Source organism: Platalea leucorodia (assembly GCF_965183815.1).
Source record: "Platalea leucorodia genome assembly, chromosome: 6".
Classification (NCBI taxonomy): Eukaryota; Metazoa; Chordata; class Aves; order Pelecaniformes; family Threskiornithidae; genus Platalea; species Platalea leucorodia.
In genome coordinates, this window is record NC_138828.1 from 70,736,736 (window position 1) to 70,754,843 (window position 18,108).

The window sequence follows — 18,108 nt, forward strand, 5'->3', positions numbered from 1 at the left end:
TGATGCACCACGTTTCTTTTCACAGATTCATCATATTAGAAGACTGGATTCATGATCCATTCAGGTAGTATGCCTAGATCTTTCTCTTCCTCAGGCATTTCCTCATGATAACTACCCTGAGTAAAGAAGAATTATCTAATATTGCATTTTGAACAACTGAATTTCATCCCACTGCTCTTACTCCAGTCCTCATTTCCATCTTATATTCCAGCCTTTTTCTGTATGAACAGTGCCTCCCAACTCCAGCCAGCCAGCATGCTCCCCTATGTTTCAAAGAAAGTCTTAATGAAGGTATGAAATAGGAAAAGTCCCATGAACAATATTTGATTCTCTCTCTGATACTTCCTTTCCCAGCACTGACAACTGTTACCATGTTCTCTGCCTTCTAGTTCCCTCAGGTAGCCTCTACTCCAGCAGCTTCCACTTGGGGACCATACCAAATGTTTGCACTTACCAAGGAGTGACATCAGAAAAGTCCAGCAGAATCTATTCTTTGAGAGCCTGTTTTATTATACCCCACTTTGCCTTTCTTGGGTCCGAATACCAGAGAAAAATCTGTGGCCATTTATTGCACATTGAGTTGGGGCTCGCAACATCCTGAAACACTTTTGTGGAACCTGACGCTGTCTCGAAAGTGAAACACTGCAGTTAGTTAGATTTTGAATCTGATCTACTACTTAGACAGAATAACTGCATGAACAAATTACTGGAAAAAGATGACTGGATGATTATTGTTATTTAATTTTTGGAGAGAATGTTCTTGCATCAAGGAGTACATTCAAATGGAAAATATTTTAAAAATAAAGAAAAAAGCATATAAAAGAAAAGGGCAGTTGTTTTGGGGTTGTTCTGCTTTGCATTACAGGCAAATCACTCCAACAAGAAAAGGGATGTTTTGTCTTTTTACTCTTAGAGAAAATGGTTACAGCATTAAATGTCTGTAGGCAAACTAGAAATAGAGCAAGACTTGAGTTTAAGGGATGTTAATTCAACTGAATGCAAACTCTGCTAGACTCTGTGCTGTCTGGATTTCAGTCACTGATAACCGGAGTTGCTAGTGATTTGCACCTACACCAGCCACTCAGTTCAAACAATGCCATTCCCAAAAGAAAGAGACTATATTGTCTAATGGTTTCAGCTCATGATTAGGAGCTGGTGTTTCCCAATTAGATGAGGTTATGGAATTTAATAAAAGGCATGTTCTGATAAAAAGCCAGATATAAAAAAAGGGAAAATTTTAATAGGACTATATTGTTTTGCGGGGAGAAACCCAAAGAAGTTTGTAGAAGCTGTAAAAACTTCTGGTAACCACTAGAAAAAGACTAGGCAACCCCAGAATACCTAAAGGTCAAAAGACCTGTGGTGTGCCTCATTGCCCCAGAGATATTAACCTTGCCTCTTATATGTCCCGTAAGTGCCCTTCCCAGTTAGTTATTGGTTATTCTTGGCTCTGAAAAAAAGGTCTTTATCTTTCCTTTGAAATGTCCTGGTTTCACCCTAGTACAAAACAGGAAAGGAATTTGGAGTGGGAAAACAGTTCCTTCTCCAGCTGCATTACCAAATGCTTATCTCAGCCCTCGCGGAGGCCTCCCTGGGGCTTCAGCCAAGGGTCACCTTTTCCATGGTTTCCCCAACAGTAATATGAGATAAGAGCTCCCAGAACTACTGAAGGTTAACTGTTGTTTGAAGCACACCTTGGAAATGAATAGTACTTGCAGAGGTGTAACTCTTAGGGCCAGGACTTGTAGAGGCACAACAGGGCTTGACCAGGTTCACGCCCGAGGCATTGCAGTAGTCCATGTGCATGATCACAACCACTCACGCTGGAAGGGAGCTCCAGAGGGCTCCAGTCCAACCTCCTCATCAAAGCTGGGTCAGCTGTGAGATCAGACCAGGTTGCTCAGCGATTTATCTAGTTGGGTCTTGGAAACCTTTGAGGTAGGAGACTGCAGAACGTCCCCAGCCAAAATGTGTATTTTAAAACATCTGTGTTCAAGTGCTGCCTGAGAACAGCAGTTTTTCCAGGCCTGAATATCCCACTGGTTTTAAGGCAGCAACCGTTTCTGCTTATCTGTCTTGACAGAAGTCGTCACCATGGCATCCAAGCACCTGGAACAATTACCTAAGGGACAATGTGGAAATTGCAAGGGAGCTCCCAGCACAGCTAAGAGGACTCAAGGGCAACGCAATGCCCAGTGTGTCTGCAGGCTGCCAGGGGCTGATGGCACGCTCTTATTTCACCCTGAACCTGGGTGACTCCTCTCCAACACGAAACCTCCAGCTGCCCGCCTGCAGTGAAAGCAGTCGGCGCTTCCCAAGCTGTCAGCGGATGCTCGGGTATCATCACGAGCAGTGCAGAAATACACCCGGGCATAGGTGGAGCGTCGAGGCAGGTCATAAACAAAGTAGATGAGGTTCTTAAAAATAGCAACTCTCTTTGAGCAGTTACACTTGAAAATGTAATGACCTGCACTTTTTTCTTTATCTGTAACCACACAAACTCCAGAAAACCATCCCTGTACTTCTTTAACTGAGCAAAAATAGTGTTTCATACTCTGCTTTCGACTGACATAATGAATCTGTGCAGGTTCATTTGTTCTCGTGGACTGCATGCCCTTAGCATAATTGTTTAACTTAGCTGTAACTTAACTTAATTTCCTAATAATCCTCATCAAATTTCCTCAAGCTGTCAGAATACAGACCGTATTTAAATAGTAGATTCTAGGTATTAATAATCCAGAGCAAATGACAGTTAAACAATGAAAAACTTTTTTTTTTCTTGCCACTGCCAATAGACAAGGAATCGACAAGGTATTTTAGCTTGCTTGTGTCCCTCAGACAGCAAGGCTAAAATCAAAATACCTGTTGTGAAAAGACTTACATGTCTCTCCCAATTTCAAAGCGATATTCAAATTTCCCACAAAGCTTAGGCAAAAAAATCAGTATTCATTCATTTTCATATGAAACCATGCACTGCTGTACATTTTGGCATGCAAAAGAGGTCTCAGAATGGGGCAGGGAAAGGGGATGTCAATACTGAAATAGCCTTAGATAGAGCTGCTTCGCAAGACTGGCACACAGCAGGGAGCTCAAGGACTTGCTGACCTTGGGTGTCTTATTGGCCAATTGTTCCACAAGGAAAGGACATTAGATTGCTTGGACCTAACAAGTGAGGCAAACACTTAACAACAGGCATGGAAATACCTGTATTTTTTTCTTGTTCCATCATCTGTTTACAAGATTCATTTGAAATATTAATAAGTGACATTAAGTCTGGATGCTAGAACGTGCAAGTTTATGAGGTCTGAGTACTGGCATATTAATTAATGTCTGTGGTTCACAGTAAAAGATACGATACACACAACTCAATTTATACCACTCAATTTTGAGTTGTGGGAGTTTCTGTCTGTAATTGAGAGCTGGGGATGGGAAAGGAACAACTATGACTTGTAAAGCAATAGGCTTTCTAAGTTCTGCTTTTAAAAATACTTTGATGACTAAGTAAGCGTTTAAATGTTAAGAGAGATTTGGAATGAGATCTCGCCCAGCTCCCAGTCAGAATACCCGATGCAAAGCAGAAACAGCTATTTGAATAAAGAGTTTGTCTTGTACACGCAGAACTTTTCTGAAGTTCAGACGAAAAGTAGAGATTGCCACCTGCTGACCAAACGGAGGGTAGCAACAGGGATGAGAAAAAGAAGCACTTGCAGGGAAATTCAGGCTCTGCCGAAATCAACAGGGATTTTGCCGCTGACTTCAGCAGAGCCCGGATCCCACCCTTGCTGTTAACTTGCCTCGCCAGCCAAACCAAGACGTGTACTCATAAAACCCCAAAGCTGTCTACTTCATCTACAGAAGAAAACAGCTGACAGAACAAGAAACGTATTCAGCCAGGACGTCTCCGATTCTGTCAGCTTCAGCTGATGAGCTCATATTATCATAGTCACAGAATCATGCAATGGTTTGGGTTGGAAGGGACTTTTAAAGATCATCTACTCCAACCCCCCTGCCATGGACATGGACATCTTTCACTAGACCAGGTTCCTCAAAGCCCCAATCCAAGCTGACCTTGAACATGTCCAGGGATGGAACATCCACAACTTCTCTGGGCAACCCGTTCCAGTGTCTCATCACCCTCATTGTAAAGAATTTCTTCCTTATGTCCAATCTAAACCTACCCTCTTTCAGTTTAAAATCATTGCCCCTTGTCCTAACAGGCCTTGGTAAAAACTCTCCGTCTTTCTTATAATTTCTTCCTTATATCTAGTCTGAATCCACCCTCTTTTAGTTTAAAACCATTACCCCTTGTCCTATCACAACAGGACCTACTAAAAGGTCTGTCCCCATCTTTTTTATAAGGCGTCTTTAAGTATTGCACGGCCACAATAAGGTTTCCCCAGAGCCTTCTCTTTTCCAGGCTGAACAACTCCAACACTCTGAGCCTTTCTTCATAGGAGAGGTATTCCAGCCCTCTGACCATTTTCATGGCCCTTCTCTGGACCTCTCTAACAGGTCCATGTCTTTCTTGTGCTGGGGACCCCAGTGCTGGATGCAGTACTCCAGGTGGGGTCTCATGAGAGTGAAGTAGAGAGGAAGAACTTCCTCCTTTGACCTGCTGGCCACACTTCTTTTGATGCAGCCCAGGATACGGTTGGTTTTCTGGGCTGCAAGAGCACATTGTCAGTTCATGTCCAATTTTTCATCCCCCAGTTGATAAGTGAGGGGGAATGTCTGATCAATGGGGCCCCGCAGCAGTGTGAGGGCCCCATACAAGGTGGCTGGTGGAGACAGGAGGCAGTGTTCAATCGCAGCCAGGGGCACACTGCTGCTCCATCCCGTACAAGCATGGAGGCTCCTCGCCACACCAGAGAGAGGGCTGCAAACGCACCTAGCAGGGCCACAGCCACCACAAAATGCAAGGCCTGGACTGCACTGCATTTCCCAAGGGACAGAGGACAAGAGAGGGGAGAGGGGGACCCCCTTCATGCTCTGAGAGGGGCTGCAGCTTGTCACCCCTCATGAGCTACCAGAGGATCCACATAGAATGGGGACCTTATAAAAGCCTCAATCACAGAAGAAGCTTCAAACCAGAGCTCACATCTTCTTAAACACCAAAGCTAATCATTTCTGGATAAATCGATAGGAAATCAGACTATATGTGAGCACTGCATGAAAACAACCTCTTACTTTACCAGAGACATCAGGCATCATTATGTTATGCTGCTAATTCCTTTCCATACTGTCAAGCGAGTATAAATAATCAAGGAAGTATTTACTTTGGTTTTTATGTGATTGCAGGTAAAACAGTGATGCAGATGTAGGAACGAGCAACCTACGTTGGCAGGAACTCCTTAAATTCCTTAAGTCAGGTTCAGTGCCAAAGTCAGAATATCATGGAACTACAGGATCAAAATTTGTGGCTGGTGTCCAATAATCTGGAGCAACAACAGATTGCTCACGCTTCCATCAGGAGTGCAGAGAGGAAGAGGCTACTAACAAATTCTTTCAGCAAAATGCTTTTAGACTGCATATAAAGTAAATTGGATCAAGTTCGTATCAGTTACTTTAAAATACACATCTCAAATCCAAAGGGATTTGAACTAGACATTGCAATGCCATAAGCTTCACACCCAGGTTAAGCGAACTCAGGAGTTGCCAAATTGTCAGAAAACAATTTATTCTTGTGAAAAAAAGATGTTGCTGCAATAATGCTCCAAGTGAAAAGAACTTTTCTGTGCTGCAGGCGCAAGAATATGTACTGAACCTGCAGGTCTCCCACCATCAACTTGTGTTCATGACTTTTAAGCAAGTTATTTATTTTGGACAGGGATGTATTAGTCATTAATTCATCTGCTCTCTTGCTTCCTCCTGCCCCGCCAGCCAATGGACTTACCACCCACTAAACAAGCTGTTGATGCTTGTCTTGGAATTGCCATTTTGCAGCAAGTGGCACACAAATCCCAAATTGGCTATTATACGTGGTTTTGATGAGGACCTAAAAATTCTGCCCGCTTCAGAGACTCTAGCCAAAATGTGTAAGTCACGCACCACTGCACAAACAGAGTGCTTTGTCATGGAGGTGAATTTGGGGCTGAGGAAGGTTGGATGAGCTCTGTGGATTACTGCCTGCCTCTTGTCACAGGTAACGTGGGAACGCTTCCCCGAACAACAAATTTAAGTTTTCTGGCCACAGGAGGGAATGCGCCCCTTTATATAAATACTGGAGAGTTTCTTCCTCTGAAGACCTAAGAAATTAGGTTCAAATATACTTAGCTATTGAGTTACACAAGTGACCCCAAGGGAAGACTTTGACACAGCATCTTGGAGAAGACATAAGATGAAAAACCATAAGGGAACTGTCATCCTGGAAAAAAAAGTTATGACCGTTGTTACAGACCAGAAGAAATGGAATTATATGGTCCTTCTTTGGAAAATTAAGATATTAGATTGGGAAAAAAATACATCAGATCTAAGCCTATATGTTGGCAGAAGAAATAAATAGGCTTATAATAAATGGACACGTAAATACTATCAGTATACACAGTAGCATATCTGAACTGTTTAAAGTTCATTACTTATGTCAGACTGAGGGAACTGTGAAAGGAGGGTTAAACAAGAAAGTACAAGGAAATAAACAATTGCAAAGTTTTAATGAGTTTTGCAGTCCTTTAAAAAACATGAAAGACCGCTGGAGATTTAACAACGAACAAAGGCAAGATAGAAAAGGAAATCAGGTGCATGTTAGCGGAGATAAGAGCAGCATGCAGCCAAACAGCACATACTTAATGAAAATTTTCGCTTCATTATATTTAAACCTTGAAGAGAAACTTTGCTCTTTTACACTATCACAATATGAAGCCTAAAAGTAAAATTGTGCTTTGAGACTTTAAATAGATCATGTCTCCCTGGCAATTTTAATTAGCATGCTTCTGTTTATACAAATGTGTCTGTGGGGAGCTAGTTTGAAGAATGGAAGAATAAGCCTAGATGAGTATATGGAATAATTTTAGTATCCATAATTTAAGTTTCCTTTGTCTGCCCATGAGCAAAAGGATCCAAAAAAGCATAAAATTAATATTTTAATATTATCCAAAATCCCTGTTCATTTAATGCACTATTTACATTTTCCTAGCTTGCTCATATGCTAGTGCAAATAGCCATCTCAAATAGCGTCGCAATTACATAGAGCAGTATTTCAATAAAATGTCATTGTGAGAAGCAAGTCCTAACTGCAGTTAAACTGGAGTTAAAGAAGATGGTGGCGGGGGGGTAGAGAGAGGAAAAAAGAGAAAGAGAGAAGGAAGGAAGGAAGGAAGGAAGGAAGGAAGGAAGGAAGGAAGGAAGGAAGGAAGGAAGGAAGGAAGGAAGGAAGGAAGGAAGGAAATGTACTTGAAATACTTAGTCAAAAGAATTTCTGCTATTTTGTGACGACAGGAAGAGAATTTGAGAATAGCTCTATAGAGGAACAGATGTGGGAGCCCTCCCCCCCCCATTTACTCTGAGTGTTTTAATATCAGAGGAGTAATCTATAATATACATCCCAGGAGACTCTAGAAATACTTTCACCTGCCCCAGAGGTTTGGATTACTTGTCTAATAAGTTATTTTAATCCATCCCTCAGGCAAAGTGAGAAATTTGGCATATGGCAACTCCGTCCTTCCCTCCTCTGCTCTATATAAGGTAAAATCCCACTCCAATTTACATGCAGTATTCTACCACTGCAATTAATGGGACTGTGGCAGGAAAAGTCAAGGCATAATCTAGTGCTACAGATGTTTTTCGGGAACGGTATTTTTCACAAACTTTCACTATTACCAGCCTTTACTGAGTTCTGAAAGTTCATGTATCTTTCTCTTGACTCCCTTCCTCTCTTGAGATATTTTATTGCAGGCTTGTAAAGAAAGGTCTGTTATGCTGTATAGGATTTTGGTTTATGGGGAGTGTGTGTGTACATCGTATTTGTGATAATCTTGTCTCTTCAGACTCTTTTCAACAAGCAGTAAATCACGAATTTGGCTGAAACAAGCAAGTACAGAAGGATATTTTAAATGACAAAAAGAAATTCTGTATCTTGCCAGGGAGATCTTTGTATTAGTTTTTAAATAAAGCTGATTTTAACAATCACTCAGTAATCAAAGCTGAAAAAAATACCTCCCAAGCTCATGCCAGGAGAGACATACAGACCAGGATACAGAGCAGACAGACAGCAGGACAGTCTAAGAGAGAGACTTGGAGGCAGGACTTTGTAGCACCAGTCCTGAAAAGCTCCTTTCCCCTTTAGCACTCTCAACAGCTACACAGCTTCATGGTCTCCCTCCTTTTTACTTTAGAAAGCAAGAAAAAGGAGACTAAAGTATCCATTCCAATCTAGGCAATTACTCATTCTGTCTCAGTGGAGGGAGAGTTGGAAGCTGGTGGTTTTTTCGTTAATGGACAGAAGTAGATACAATCAAAACTCTGGAAAACTTCAGACTCTGTTTTCTCACAAGAGAAATCAAACAGTCCTGGGAAAGAACTTCAGACTTATGGGGAGTCAAAGAAATAAATTTCCATCCATACTCGATGTTCAGACTGAGAAAACCATAACCACTTTAGATGATTTTTCTCCTTTGATGCCAGCAGCCTTGGCAGGACCGGAATATTTTGTTATCAGTGATAAACACTGCAAAACGTTCCACTGCGTGTATCACTTGAGGGCAGCAGAGCAGTCTGAGGTCCAAAGAGAGTTGCCCTCGCGTCTCAGGCTAGGCACCCCAGTACCAGCCTCTGAACCTGACACACAGGTTTTCAGCTGGCCAAAAAGCACCTTGACCCCCTGCAGCATGCAGAAGCACTTCTTTTATCTCTACAAAAACATCTGCTGGCACTAGCTGGAGACACTGGTGCTACTGCAATGGCGATAGACAGAGAGATGGAGTGGGGGTTCTTGCTCAAGGGTCCTTAGAACAGAGGAGCAAGTAGAGCTTGGGCTGCAGAGGAGAGCAGAGGGTGACTGGCACACAGTTTGTATTTTAATTCTCTAAACCTTTTGTTGTTTTTCTAAACCTGCTTTTCTTGAAGTTTGAACTGCTGAGACATTTCAGAGAATCCTGGGCAAGCAGGTACTTCGGATGATCAGGTTTCCCTTCGTTGATCCACTGTCACATAACAACATAAGGGAGCGAGGGGCATTGCCCAAAATTTTCCCAGCACCTTACTGATAAAAGTGAAGAACTTGCCTTTTAAGTCAGTGTATAATGAGAACAAAATTAAAACTGTCTTTATGTAAAACATACCATACAGCTGGTGAAAAGAGCTTGCGGCAAATGGAGATAGCTTTAAGACATTTCTAACTACAAAATAAATCCGCTGAAGTGCAACACCGCTCTCTTAAGAATTACCCTTACAAAACAAGCTGTATGACATCAACAAAGCCAGTCAGGTGATGATCATTAACACACAGCAACAAAGACCATGGGGTAAAATAAAAAAAGGACAGGTTCGTGATAACCTGAGGCAACGTCTGCAGAACAGGCTGCAAACAAAGCAGTCTTGCCCTCCATGCCTGGCCAGGGCTGCAGACAAGCCGGCCGGATCCAGCAGCTGTGTGACAGTAGCGCTGTGCTTCAGCTGCCTGTCCTCCTTCCAGCCAGCATACTCTTAAAACAGGAGAAAAAGGCTCTTGCAAAGTCGTTTTCCTCCTTTACAGCCTCAATAGCTCCTTTTTACTGAGCACAAAAAGTGTTCAATGTTGTTTTTACAAATCCCATTGCTGGAGCAAACATCACACTTCTGCATTTCAGGAAGGTTTCAAACCTTATTAGGAGCAAAATAAAGCTAAAAATACCAATACATACAGATTTCTTACTCTTGTACACATTTTAAAATGCTTTCTTCCTGCTGTAGGATCAAACTCGGGATGCATGAATGTTTGGGACTGGTACTGGTAATACTGTTAATATTTTTCCCTGACTTTCCGTTTTCCTCCAGTTAAACAAATGAAATAGAAAACCTTGCATTTCTCACACTCCCTAGCATGAGTGAGCGGGTGCACTAGTCTGGGATTGTTTCCCCTTGTCTGACTCCTACATCAGTTCCTATTCAGAAAGCAGCTGGTCTCTGAATATATTCAGAGCTGGTTATCTCCATATACAATATATCCTAGCGGATCCAGGCTTCTATTCTTTTTTTTCCCCAGGAAACAATTATTTTGCTATTTGTCAGTCTCTCTCCAACCCCTGCCCCATAACTTTTGAAACGGTTGGCCAATTTTAATGAAATCTGGCAGAAAAGCACAAATCTTAAAGACATTAAATTCCTATCATCTTTGTGCAAATCAATAGGTGAGGAGGAAAGATTTTGAACAAGCATTATTATTTCTGCCGTTTCTCTTAAGATTTTTTCTCCCATGTCCCACCTACTTCCGAACGAGTCCTGAGGGCTGCCCTTGCCCTTGAAGTGCAATAGTTTGGGGTACTCCTCTGGGTAGGCAGGAAATCGCCGGGCTCCCATTTAGGCGTGCCACCTGGATTTACAGTGGGACCAGCCTCAGGTAGGCAACACTCTCCTCCCTGTTCAATGGACAGCCAGGCAAGGATGCCAGGCATGCTGCTGGGGTATCCAGCGGGATCTGCAGTGGACTGGGAATGGGGGAACACCCTTGACTGCACCCCACCCACAGCCTGGATTGGCAGCGGGGCCCAGCAGGGTGCTGTGCTCCACCTGCGCCTCCTGCACAGCAGCCCTTTCTCTGCACGCCCCCGCCTTGCCAATGACTTCGGGTAGAGCTCGCTTAATTGCCCCGCGGTATGGGGAACCAAGCATGGAAAGTAGGTCAACAGCAACGAAATGACCCATCTCGCTCCCTCCCTCCACCCCACCTCTCCTAAAAGAACGCTGTTGGAAGGTGACTCACCCTCCCTTTTCCTCTGAACGTGTGGCACACCCAACACAAAAGAGCAAGCCAAAAGCCCAAATTAATTTTTTCCTTTTTTTTATTTTCCTAAGCAACGTTTTCAAAATTTTCCATGGAAAATACTATTTTTGTACTCGATACAATAACCCTAATTTTTACTTGAGGATTACAACCAAGGTTGCAAAAATGATGGCATGAGCAATTTTGAGCACCCTATTATTTAGCAGCAAAGTCCTGCTTTGATCCATCTCCCTGCTGACTTCAATGGAACTACAGTAGGTATAAATTAAAGCAAAATTCAGTCCATCAGCTCTACTTGAGGCTTCGTGCATCCCATTTAAGCAATGCCTCCACCTTGGATTCACCTTGCTGCAGTCAGCAAAGACTGCTGATATAAAAGGTGGTGTGCTTTCGTGTATCCACTCACTCTGCTTTCATGTTTAAGCTGTACCATTTTACCTTACCATTAAAATTACATTTAGGCAAAAGTGAAAGAGTGTATAATCTCTTGTGCTCTCTCTGGAGAACAAGCTTCCATTAAGTTTTTCTCCATCTCCCTGTACACAAATAGCAAAAACATGTATTTTCCAGCCAAAAACAAACAGCAAAGTAAAAAGTCTATTAAAGGGAGCACAGTCACTCATTCTAACATTTTTCATCTGAATGGAGAAATAAAGTGGTATTTCTCCAGCAGACGGGAACCTACATTTCAAAAAAGAGAAAAAAAAAAAAGATATGCTGAGATCATCAATCACGTTAGTGGGAATTACATGTCCAATCCCTTAGATGCCAGTAACAATCCCAACCATATTGCATCAATTAGTCATTGATTGCTTGTGAAGAGGTAAGAAAGCTTTAGTGCCTCTCTCCCTTCCTGCACTCCCATGGAAGAGTACAGCACAAAGAGCCGTACCACGAGTCGCAGCCATGGCCACACGGGTGGGCTTTCCTCTCACGGGCAGGTCAAGGCTCCATCTGCCGCTGAAGACATCTTTCTGGTTACACAAAAAAATGAAGTAAGTCTGTGGATTAAAGCTAGTTGTGACAGTAATCTTTTTTTGCTCTCAAATGTCATCCGCTAAGCAGGCTCTACTCATCTTCTTGCAAAACCTGGAGATCCAGGAACTCATTCTTTGGCCTTGACAGAGACATAAAATGAGAACAAAGGGACAAGAGGTGTAGCTGTACACAATAATGTACTTTAAAAGCATCATCTGCAACCTGGGTGTCACACTGAAGTTCTGAAACTGGAAAAAATAATCCTAACCTTTCAGATAAAGTTACACTCAATGTGTAACTTTAAATTGCTTTTACATGTTAAAGCTAGATAAAGGTGAGTTCATTTCTCTGCACATCAATGAAAAAGTATTAGAAAATGCAGTTTGTTGAAATGTGACTTAGAAGACTTCACAAGGTTTTTTTTCAAACTTTAACCAGTCAATCTTCCCAGCAAATACAACCAAAAGTATTAGCTACTGAACCTGAAAACCTTAGTATTTTTGAAGAACACTTCCGTCTAGCTATTTGACTAGCCACTTTGAGGAGCCACCACGTGCTGTCTCCATTGAACTGAAGTGTCACTGAGAGCATCACCCTGCTCAGCTCTGGTGGGAGACCCAGCACCTCACAGTAGTTCTAGTTTTGCTCAAGGAATCTCTTTAGAAGTGACCGAAAAGTATTAGAGGTGTCAGCACAAGGTCATGACAGGCTAGTTTAAATAAAAGCCTTCATCACTTTAAAATGTGTTGTCCAGTCACCGTTTCCATTTCTGCCAATTCTTTCACTTGCCGAAGACTTGCCTGTGGAAAACAGTTAGGACAGGCAACCTTCTACTGAATCAAAATACATTTGCTATTCCACTGGATAATACACTTAAGCCATCAAGCATCGCCTTTTACATAAGTGATGCTTGCCAGTGCCAAATGAAAAAAAAAACATATGTACGTATATACATGCTTGAACAAATAACACTAGTAACACCTGGAGAGAAACATGGTTGTAAAGCCAGCCAGAAAAGCACTCAAGCATGCTTTATTAAACAACAAACAGTTTATCCAAGTGTTCTCTATTTATCCAGAAAAGATTACAAAATCACATCCGCCAGTCTTGGAAGCCCAAGAGCATTTCATGCACCATGACTACTGCCATGTAAGGATATGGACATCACTCTGATCACATCACAGCTGAAGGTATAGTCCGTGCCTTGGCTACATTTCAGTCTTGCAGCTAGAGCATTTCGTGCCGCAGCTCAGCTGAAGCCACATTTGCTGTTATCGACGAAGCATAAAACCTCAGCAACACTGGCATCTTTTCTCTCCTGTTTCAAAACAGGGCGGACTAGACTGTGATTTCTGCTGTTGCTCCCAGACATAATAATTTTGCCTTTTTTTGAAAAAAATCCCACATCAGTAAGCATCAGAAAATCTGAGATTTTCTTTTACTAGCGACGATCATAAAATATGCTGTTTATGCACAGGGAGAAGCAAACGTGAAATATGCACCAGGAGCTGCACGATTATACAACAAATCAATTCATCGCTGACAGTTCTGGGGTTTATCGGACCACAATAAACAATACATAAGCCACGCACCAAAAGAAAATAAGCCGCAGAGAATGGAGCAACAGTGGTGGCACAGATGGTGCAAGGCACAGGCCTGTTACCCCATATGTACAGGAAGAAGTGAGCAATTCATCCGGGGCAGATCTCTAGCTGGTGTTGGGCCGCTTTAGACCTTTTACTATCCAAGAATCTGCACAGGCATTTCAGTCCCTCCTGGTGAAAAGCCTTTACTTTTTCCTAGAAAACTCGAATTGCTTCTAAACGGGTCCCCTTTCTGTGTACCCTCGTTTGTAAAAGACTACCCTTGTAGGCTCAGCACTGCCAGCAACACTTCATCTACCGACAGCGCAGAAGTTTGCAAGACAGAGTTCATCACGGAGGAAGGGCGTCTCTTTTCAAAACCAAACTTGTTCAGATCGACACTTCACTCCTACGCAAAGTGAAGGATTTTTAGCTTCTTACCTTCTTTTTACCTTCTGAATCCAGCAGTCACCTGGACTTCAGATATTTCATAAATTTAGATTCATTATCAGCATACACTGCATAAACAAAGTTTTTGAGATGCTAGAGGAACAAATTGCACAAAAAAAAAGTGTTTTACTGGGAAACAAGAAAACATCAGCTAACCTGCCAAGTTCTGTTACCGCTTTTATCAGCTATGGTATGAGCTGACTTCATGAGAGTTTAATTTTATTAACAACCATGAAATCATTTGGGGATGTTGGCCACTCTGAATTTGATGCCTGTAGCAGGCATTCACAGAATAAGATTTCTGCAACACTGTCTAAAAAAGAAAGAGTTATTGCAGGTGCTTTATTTTGACTTACACTACTACCAGTAACAGTATTTCCAAATTCAATACATTATTTTATTACTATTTAGGAGCAGATTTTCTGCTTCGGAGGTGGCATAATTATTCCATTTATGTCCCCGATTACTCAACCATAACCTGAGACAAAAAGATGTAAACCTGACGTCACAAGCTGCGTGGCTTGCTGCCGCAGCAGCAATGGCTGGAATGGGGCTGTCCAGCCCTGCAGCCCCGCGTCTGATCCTGGGAGAGCACAAGCAAGCCTAGAGCTAGCGAGAGAAGGAAATACTCTCCCAGCCCCCAGTAGCACACAGTGCAGGTACCTTCTGAGCCAGAAGCACTTTCCCTGCATTTCGTGACCTGTCCTACTTTCCCGTGCTTGTCCCGCCTCCTCTTGCAGCCGTATAAACTTTTTGTTCCCACAATATCATACGCACCTCCTTTTTCTTCGTCTCATATCTTAGTATTTCTCCGGCAATTTAAATGTTGCCTGAACTTTAAGAACGGCAGCTGGAACTAAGAAGTATCTGTTATCATCTACTTTATTCAGTAAGAAGATATTAAGAAACTTGCTGGGACTTTTCATATTAAATATATGTCAAAAATATTTTAAAATGAGACTGTTTCCATAAAAGAGAATGCAAAAGCAACTGTAGTCATACCCATAGCAGGGGCTGCAGGTTACAGGATATGAAAAAATGAACAAATACCAGTACCGTGCTTTTTTTAAAACAAAAACATTTCAGTAAAAGTTCCAGATAAAGTAAAATGCACTGCAGTCAGAACCCAGAGTATAAAATGAAGATGCTCACCCTGTGATTGGAGATCACCGATGTTAACACCAGAAATAGTCCAAATTACTTTAGGAAAAGTATAATTCAATGCGCAGAAAATTTGCAGTGTGAGACATAAGCCAAACAGACACTAACTGTTTACATAAGTGAAAATTGAGGAATGAGGTGAATATGGAAAAAGCAAAAGTTAAGGAGAGGTACTCTTAGGACTGTCCGGAAAAAGAATTGTTCCAAGCATAAGGGAAGATATGAAGCATGCGCAAAATCAAGCGATAACAGAATATAGGTTAGGAAAATTAACTGGGACTATGAAAGCAAACAAGGAGATTACTCAGCTCAGAACAACAAAATACTGAAAAAACCAAATCCTTTGTATTCACTCCAAACTGTTTCTGTTAATTATCTAACAAGTCTTTTTCAATCTGTTATCTCACAAATAAAAACATTTTACTAGCACTGGATATCAGGCATCACTAAGTGACTACATCAAATGACGGTAATAACTACAGTAAACTACAAGGACAAATACCGAGTACAAAATAAACCATACAAGTACTGAATAGTTCTGGAACAACTGAAGCAATTACAGTTAAATACATAAGTTCATTTGTGAGCTCATTGAAAACAGCAAGATGGCTTAACATGTAGTCCTACATTCACAATTCTTTGTATAGCTATACTATAGTGCAACCAATAAATAATGTATCTTTTTCTTAGCATGTAAGACTTCATGTAACCATATTTCAGCTAATATAAAGCTGTAAACCATCCCTAAAACAAACAGACAACAAAGGGCTGATTTTTGTTTAATTCAAATTCATAGGGTTTTTATTTTCAGGAGGCTTCGGGTTTCCTTCACAGCATCTTCCCGTAGGACAATGTACAGTTGGACCCAGACAACAACAAAGCCATTTTCAGCCAGCATTTAGGATAAAGATATTTTATTTGATAAATAAGATATCCAACAAGCCTGCAACACTCAGTAAGTTGCATGAAACATGGGATGGTACATAATTCAGAGCACAGAACAATCTTTTACATTCAGCTGTTGAATCAATTCGAGTACGGACTGCCTGTTGCAGTAGTTTCAGGCCACTGGGCATAACTGTTCCCTGAAAGCCCTTCGATTCCCAAATCTCATTAATGGATTCCTGCTCCCTAGTATGTAGCCCTCACAGCGCATTCAGTGACATAGTCCGAGACAAAGGCCACAGATATTCCAGGCTGTCCGTGACATCTTGTGTGTGAAAGGTATACTGTTCTCTGAGGCAGGTATCTTGCTCATACTGTTAAAATAAAGATTTTTTTTTTCTTATTTTCTGCATCACCCTTGATTTGGGGGGGGGGGGGGGGCGGGGAGAAACAAAACAAACAGACAAAAACCACTAAAAAAACCCCAGGAAGTTGTGGTGCCTTTTCCTAACACAAAATTCTGAAAATGTTAACTTCCCAGTAAAGTCTGAAATTTTCGTTCACTATCAGAGTAAGTCACACACTATTTCTGAAATTAGTAGATGCATTTACTAAAACAACACCCTTCCCTTCTGCCCTTTCTTGCTCACTGCTACATGAGCTTTAGTCAGCAGTGAAGAAACTTCATTGAGAAGAGATGTAACAGAGTCAGTAGATCACACGTTTGGATATACCAGCAGGGGCTGCACCAGGCTCCCCATCCCTCTTAAACTGTGGTGCTTTGATCCTTCCAGACGTCAGTCTAGAAAATATGAAACTACACAAATAGAGGCCAGATTTTTTAAATTACTCTGGTATCTAGAGATAAAAATCTCACAATACTTCTAAATACTTGTCAGATTCGTTTCCTTCTGTGGAGTTCTAAATAGTCTAGGAGTGCTTAGTTCACAGGAGGAAAACTAGGGGCAAGCCTTATGCATCCAACCTGCTTTTAAGTCTGCAATAACAATCCTGACACTCTTGCCTTCACGATCAAACTGATTTTTAACAGTTACTGCAGAGGGTGATCTCCACCCACTATGCCACAAAATCTGTGTAACCAAAACACTATTGCTGCCAAGTCCCTTTTGCTGTAAGCAAGTCACTCTTTATATTTCTAACCGCATTTTTATACTTCTTTTCATCCTTACCCATCCTGGTTAGGACAGGGGCTCAGCCACCCAGGCAGGAAGAGACCGGAGAGCCAAACCATAACCAGTAAGACGGCACTGCCCCTCAGTTATTGTCCCAAGTATAATGAAACTAACTTCTCTATTAACAGATTTTTTGTTTACTGCCTCTGGGGTCCTGTTTTAGTCTTAACAGGCCAGCCTGGAAATTACCAGCCGGCAGTCTGCACTGAATTCAACTTCAAAGACCGTGGAGACAGAGGACACTCAGAAGAGCGGTGAGAGCAATTAGAGCCACTGATAAGACTCCGGGACAGCATATTGAACAGTTGTGACCATAACACAGAGAGAAATGAAGAAAGGCCTAACAAAATAAGTTGCAAACAAGAGACGGCCTGAAAACACTTGTATTAGAAAAGCAAGTGGGAATGCACTGAAACCTAAAGGGAACAAGGTTCAACTCTGGTATATTCAACCGCCATCTCCTGCTTGCCTCGCCGGGGCCTCTCACAGCCCCAGGGAGCCTGAGGAAGCGTAAGACACAGGGCCCCATAGGAAGACCTGGGCCTTCAGTTATCCCTGGGGTGAGGGCAGCAGCGTCCCCCAAGCAAAGGGGAAGAGGGCAGGGGGCAGGCGCCGTTAACCGCCAGCAACCGCTCCCGGGCTCCCTGAGGAGACGGCCCGCCCCCCGCGCCCGCGCCCGCACACGCCCCGCCCCGCCGGCGCCGGGCGCAGCCGCTGATAGGCCGCGGCCTCGGCCCGGGAGCCGGCCCCGCCCCCCCGGCCGGAGGCCTCGCCCCTCCCCGCCCTCCCGCCCCCGCCCGTCGCAGCGCCCGGGCCCCGCCCCGCGCCTCGGGGAGGAAGCGCGCGGGCGCTGCCCCCACCATGATGGCGGCCAGCGCAGGAAGGGGCGGGGCGCGGGGCGGGGCTGCGGGGGCACGGCCGGCGAGCGCGGCAGCGGCGCGGC